The 6,947-nt window shown below is 48.5% G+C and overlaps 1 protein-coding gene across 11 annotated transcripts in view; it reads left to right on the top strand.

Moving 5' to 3' along the window:
• Window positions 1-219: 219 nt before the first annotated feature.
• NDST2 (N-deacetylase and N-sulfotransferase 2) overlaps window positions 220-6,947 on the top strand; it is a 137,755-nt gene continuing 131,027 nt past the window's right edge. For 10 of the 11 annotated variants that reach the window (XM_054831033.1, XM_054831040.1, XM_054831030.1 and 7 more), the window contains exon 1: window positions 224-671. The gene's annotated coding sequence lies outside the window, so the exon portion shown is untranslated. Of the gene's footprint in view, window positions 672-6,947 lie in introns of all 11 variants that reach the window. The other variant, XM_054831047.1, reaches the window with a different exon arrangement.

Here is a 6,947-nt window from a genome sequence, read left to right as displayed (position 1 = left end):
AATTTTCTCCGTCTTTCCGAGTAGGAAATTGCACCGTGCGTGTTTGCTTTTCTCGGGAGGGTGCTGCCACAGGGGATGTTACAGCGGTGTCAATCCCTACCTAACGCTTTTCTGGGCATCCCACGCTTTCCGCGCTGCCAGGAGCGCGGCGGCTGCACGCGCGCCCTGTAATTCAGGGCTGCGGCGGTGCCGCCGTCCCGCCGCGCGTGCGGTGCCTCCCTGCTGCAAAACCGCGGCGAGCGGCCGCGCTTGCAGGCGGGGGGGCAAACCCGCCGCAACGTGCTTCGGTAACGGCGTGCAGCGGCGCGGCTCCTCCTGGCCAGGAGCGCCCCGGCCCTTAGCTGATCCGTTTCGGCTTCTCGTCCAAACCGCCGTCCCCCGGGGCCGCTCCTCCCCGCCGGGTCCCGCTCCCGGCGCACCCGCGGGGCCGGGCCCGGCCTGGTGGCGGCGGCGGCCCCGGCGCGAGGCGGGCGGAGGGCGGGGCCTCGCGCGGAAGATGGCGGCCGAGCGGCGCGGCGGCGGCTCCCCCAGCGGCCGGAGGGACGCCCAGCGGCCGGGAGCCGGCGGGCCGCGGCCGGCCTGAGAGCTCCCCGCGGCGCCGGGGGACGCCCGCCCTCCGGGAGCCGTGCCCTGCCCACGCCAGCCCGCCCGGCGGGGCCTCCCTGCGGCAGGTGAGGTGGAGGAGGAGGGCAGCGGGGTGGCGGGGGAGGGCGAGCGGCGCTGGCGGGGCCGGGGGAAGTTGTGTGGCGGCCGGGGGACGGCGGCCCCGGGCGGAGGGGGGTCTGCGAGGGGCTCCCCCGCGCCGGCCCGCAGCAGGAGAGCGGTTGCGGCCGCCGCCGGGGGGTACGAGCTGGGGCAGGCGGCGGGTAGGGCGCTGCCCCCCGCCCCTGAGGCGCGGCGCCGCCCGCGCCCCGCCGCCCGCCCTGCAGCCACCTGTGCGGCCGGGGGGGACCGGCCTCGCCGGGAGCCGACCCCCCCTCCCGCCACGGGGGCCCCGTTTCCCGGCGGTGCTCAGGGCCGGAGCTTTCGCAGTCCTGCTCGGCTGTTCTTCGTGGGCAGCAACTCCTTCCCCATCGCAGCTGCCGTGGCTCCCGCCCCTCGGAGCCCGCTTTTCCGTGGCCGCCGGCTGGGCGCACGGTCCTGTGCCGGAGCTGCGCTCCCGGCCTCCCGCCGGCTTTGTTTACGGCATGGCGTTGTGCTGCGAACGGCTAGGTTCCTTGGTGCGGTGTGGACCGCCGCTGAACAAGTCGGCACGCACCGGGGCAGAGGATGCTCGTGTCCCTGTCGTACGTCCGCAGCTGGACTGCGTGTGCTATGCACGCTTGTTTGGGGCTTGCGTTCAGTGGAGGCCAGCAGCGGGTACGGTTGTGGTAGCACGAAGGCACAGCAAAAATGATGTTACACAGAAAAAGCTGATGGAATGCGAGGAATCGTTCCTATAGTATTTCCTATCCTTTAGTCATTAAAATGTATTTGCAGTGGTAAAGTGATAAATAAAGCCTGAGACACCCCTATTTGCTTATGCAAGAGTGAATAAACTCTGTGTTGCCCGAATTAGAAGTGGGCAAATGTCATGTATCTGAATTTAACCACAAGTTACAGTACTACACACTGGGATTCTTTGTGACTAATCTTGCCAAAGAAGTATTCAGAGTTGTTAATTGTACATGCATTTCTCATTAGGAAATGTAACCTTGCCCTTTGTAGCAAAGAGGTAAACTAGAAACTTTTGATGAATTTTCCAGGTTACGTACAGTCAATTATCTAGGATAATTGGGCTGGGAAATTTTGGATGATGGAAGAATCTAGATAGCACTGGTACGGTGGGACGCTTTGTGTACAATAGCACCCTGAGATCCATAAATAATTACAAGCTCAACATCAGCCCCAGGAGTTTATCAGGCTGGGTTCCCACACGTGCTCTGCACCAATAAGCAGTCCTGGAGCCGAGCCCTGTAGGACTCTTCTGCAGAGAGTGGATTTGGGTGGTTTTTCTGCACTGGTCTTTTCAGTGCAGCTGTTTTCATGGCACTGAGATTACTGATCCAACTCATTGGCAGATTGGACCTAGAAGGGCTTTTTAGCTTGTACTTCACACCACGCAAAAGTGATTGTGCTGCATTAAGAGCTAGGCAGGTTCCAAAAGCAGCCCAACTCCACTAGACCAGATCCGAGCCAGTGGAAAAACTCTGCACTCAAATCTGGCAACCAGCGTAAAATGTTCTAAAACTTTTCCGTTGTCAGCAACTATGAACAAGTACATATCTCTTAGGGTTATTATCTTGTATGCTTGCTGCTTTATTTTTAAAATTTTCTTCCTCATCCCAAATTCCTCTTTTTGTTCTTTTAGCTTTTACTCTTCTCTAAGTCCGTGATACTATTTTCCTTGCTGCTGCTTCTTGAACATGGTTTTCTAATGTGTCCTTTCTTCCTCTCTTTCAGTGTTTTTTCAGCCCTTGTAAAACTGCTTTTATATATATTTATATGATTTTGAACTAGGAAGTACTGGAAACTTCAAAAAGCAGTGAAAATGAGCTGCAGAGCAAGGACACAGAGCAGAAGTAGTGGTACATCTGTCCATGTCAAATTTTTTGCTGCAGTTGCAGAAATGACTTTTGATTTTGGGTATGGGTTCTCAAACCTGGTGGAGAGTGGGGGCCAATCCTGACCTCCGATATTGCTGACTGTGAGGAGAGAGGAGTTTTGGGGCATCTGGCAGCAAAATCTCATTGTGATACAGAAAAAATGAGAATCACTGTTTTAAGGTGTGGAATAATACCTGTGAGTGTTTATCAGGACATGACCGTGTGTGCTAGCAAGCTGTCTGTTTTTCAGCAGTACCTGGTAGGGCAGCGATGGTGCTATCTGCAGTGTGGTTTTTCTGTAAGGGGTGTGTTACTGTTGTGATTCCTAACCTTCAGTCTGATCTGCTTCAGAAATCATGTAGGTGACCTGGTAGAAGAGCCTGAGACTAGTTTTATGTTAGCATTTATAATTCCATGATCTCTTAACAAAAAAGGGGGGGAGGAAATACCCAAATGCAGATGAGGCCTTGATGTGTCCTGAACCACAGCATATCTCCTCATCACTGAGCCTTGTTTCAGAGGTTTAAATGTCTATCTCAGATCTCTCTGTGGTATATCTAGAATATGTGGTGATTCTCTGAGCAGAGCTGCATAGATAAGATAATCCATTTCATTTTAATTGGCAGAGTTGTTTACGTATGATCTCTCGCTCATTTTCCTCTTTTAAAGGAATGCGTATCCATCCCTGATTACAGCTCAGGTCAAAATCCCTCAGCACTTGTAGCAAATCTCTTTTAATTGGTCTCATTTAGCTCCCATAAGGTTGTGTTTTAATTCTCTCTTCCGAATCCTTTTCCCTAGTCTGTAATGTAATTTATTACAGGATATTTTATAGACAAGGGAACAGCCTCTGGCTGTCAGCAACCTTTGCAGTGTATCAAATTTCCAGCTGAACAGGCAGCTGCAGTGGAGTTTGTGGGTGTAAGGCAGCAATGCTGCAGCAGCAGCACACGAGCAGTCTGCAGTGGTGGCACCGGGCACAAGTGCTGGGTCTGTCCCGGATTCTGGAAATAATTGGGGTGAATGCTCCCATTTGCTGTCTCTGCTTCTCTAGCCTTTTGTAGATGTTGCTGATGGAAGAGTCTTTGAGTTCAATTTTTCCCTTTCTAGCTGTCTTTCCAGTCTCTGCAATTGAACGCAAATACATCTAAGTTGCTGTTGTTGTCTGATGACAGGCTTTGAGCACCACATTGGTGGAAGGCTGATGATGGGAGAGTATTTTTAGAAGGCCCAGAGCAACATTAGCTGTCTTTGTAGCTGACTTTCCTGAATGCAGTTGCTTTGGTTAATTGAACGTAATGCAAAGAGGTGAAGCTCTGTGTTTCATTATGCCTGCACCGAGGCACTTCACCTCTGGCCTGTAACAGCATAGTCTGCAGGCACGGTGCGATCCCCGGGTGCGCTCTGGAAGTCTCAAAGTCTGGGGGTTTTGTGGGTTTTTTGAGTTGTGCCCCTTGCCCTTACACTGGTGGTTTTCCCTCTATAGCAAAATCAGAAGGGAATATGTGCCTCTGCTTCAGCTGGTGGAGTTGAGATCCCAGGCTGTGTTGCAGCACTGAAGGTACAGGCAGACTTTCTGCTTTGCTGATTCTGCTCTGGAGGCAGGAATCTCCAGCAGAGCTGTGAGCACAGTTATGTCTTAAATTGCCACTGAAAGATTTACTGGAGTACATACATCAGAGCCCTAACTGTTCTTTCTGCATAGTGATATTTGAAGGTCTCAGGCCTCTGGCAATTGCTGTTTGGGGACTGTTTTTCAATATAGACCCATATCCAGGAAGGAAATTATATAGATCACTAGACTCAATCCATATGTGCCCTATTAAAAATGCAGTAGAAATCTCTAGATGTGAATGATGAATTAATCTTCAGCACCAGGAAGATATCCTCCATCACGTTCTTGCCTGCTCTAATATTTTTAGTAAGCTAACTGATCCAGCAGTGAATGTGAGGGGGTTGATGAGATTGTAAAATGCAGTTTGGACCTTCTCAAAACGTTTGTGGCTTACACTGGGCAATGTCACAAGATCTGTTTTCACAGAAGCGGGAATTGGTGTTTGCTTGTTTTTTAAAGCTGCCCAAACTCCAAACAAGGAGAGGGATAGTCGTGGTCTATCTCTATATATAGACTCAGCCTGCTTTTGAATTTGTTGAATAAAATGAATAATGCGAAATAAGTAAGGACAGCTTTGCACAACACTCGCTTCTGTACTTAAAACACCAAGAAGGTGTTTAGAAATACCTGTCTCTTCCAAGCGTGTTCGTAGCTGAATGTAACAAACTGTTCTTCCTGCTGGGGTTGCAGACATTGAATATCAACAGTGTTTGCAGCTGCTCTCAGGCTGAAATGTTAACACCTTACCTTAGCCTAAAATACTGCACACTTTTTTTCCCCCATGAAGTGAATTTAATATTTGTCATTAAATAACAAATTAGGAAGTTAAGCGTTAAAACTAACAGTGATTAGATACCAACTTTTTTTTTTCCCCAGAATCAAAGGAGGGTGAAAAGGAGAGACACATTTTGTCCTCTGCTCGGTGTACAAGGCTTGTGCAGGTCCTAACACTGGTCTCCGTGCTCTGTGTGTGTCATGCCACAGTTACATCTTCAGCTCTTTGGCACGTTTTGAGTATGAGATGGCAATGAGGGAGTGTTATCTAGGGTTTTGGTAGAATCTGAATACAGCTGTACTGCACTAGTCTGATCTGTTTTCTCCCTGCACTGCAGCACATTATTCTGGATTCTTTTTTTTTTTTTTTCCTTTGGAAGTGTCTACATTAGTGCAAACGATTGTCTTGGGCATTCCCTGTAAAGCAAGAGACAGCAGAGTCTGTCCCTTCCTCTCCTACCTTCCCATCCAGTACTGTAGCTCACACGAGGAGACATGGGCTCACAGGTACCTCCTCAGGGAGGAAGGGTTTCCACAACGGGGGAGAGAGTAGGACATGAAACTGCATGTGTTAAATGACATGTCAACAAGTCATAGCCCTCTCAAGGGGTAGGGATCACTGCTGCTTTTATTTATTGATGTGTGTTTTTACTCTGTATTCAGCAGTTCCCTTGGGAGCTGGGTTGGCATAGCTGATGCAACAAGGAAAGAGGGAAGAGAGACAGCAAAATGACAATTTTATCCCTTCTTAATCTCTTTTTGCAATTCTGGTCTGCCATCTGGTCAGTCTCTTTGAAAGCATACAACCCCAGCACCCTGCCCTTTCTCTTCTGTTTGTTTCTCCAGTCTCCTATATCCTTCATTTCTGCATCAGAAACTCTCCAAGAATATGGCATTCCTCTGAGTGGTGCAGGCTGTGAGGCTTCCATGTCAGGACCATTAGATTATATGACGGAGCAACTTGTTTTTCTTTGATCATGTTTAGTCTTACGGTTCCAGATGATTCCATTAGCCTAATATTTTATTGGTCTTTCAGCTTGTTTCTAATTAATGCTAATTTGCTTGGCAGTACTTCTGAAGTAAAATCAGAGCTTGCATGAGGATTTTTAGAGCTCTTCAATGGATCTTAACTCTTAAATTTTCAATCACTTTGGTGTAAATTCCTCAAAGAAAAGAGTTGGATGACAGGCCTTAGCTGTGATAGACTCACAGAGATAGAATAGAGATCAATTTAGAAAAGAAGGGAAGCTTGAGATTTGCTTCAGAAAGGTTAGAAGAACCCCAGAATGTTTTATAAATGTCTATTTTTGTCTTAAGAGCCTCTTACTGAACAGCTTTGTGTTAGCTCTGTAGCCCTACATGGTGCTTTAAAGTGTGTGGGAAATTTCATGTCAGAAAGGGCTTTTAAAACAGTTCGGTCAGCTCTTGGATGATGAGAGTTGGACTCATCTGGCTATGCGTCAAGATCTACAACTAAAATGTCCGCATCTGAGCTAGGCACTATAAGTTCCCTTTATATTAAGGGTACGTTAGGGCACAGTTCATTTCACCCTAAAGCAGATGTCCACATTTGGTGAGGTGAATCACATTCTGGAAGTTCTTTTCTGTCTTTTGACTGAATATAATGAAAACTGAGGATGTTAGTCCAGATGTTGAAAATGTCAGTGGGACAGATAGCAGAGCAGAAGGTAAATTAAATACCTCTGAGTGACACTAACTTGCTCCTTATCCTGGACTGCTTTCAATGTAGTATTTTCAATACCTTCACTGATAATTGATTTTCATAAATTTGTCTCTTCTGATCCTAACTACCTTTCCCATCTTTACCACACTTTTTCTCTAGATTTTTTTTTAATTAGCTAATGCTGATGCAGTGAATTCTGTGCCACTCACACTTTATTCTGAAAGCTTTTGCAAATGCTGAGTGTTACGGCATGCTCTGCAATTGTTGATGGTCTCTTTGCCCTTGCCTC

Source organism: Grus americana, chromosome 7 (assembly GCF_028858705.1).
Source record: "Grus americana isolate bGruAme1 chromosome 7, bGruAme1.mat, whole genome shotgun sequence".
NCBI lineage: Eukaryota > Metazoa > Chordata > Aves > Gruiformes > Gruidae > Grus > Grus americana.
This window is presented reverse-complemented; position numbering and strand designations above follow the sequence as displayed.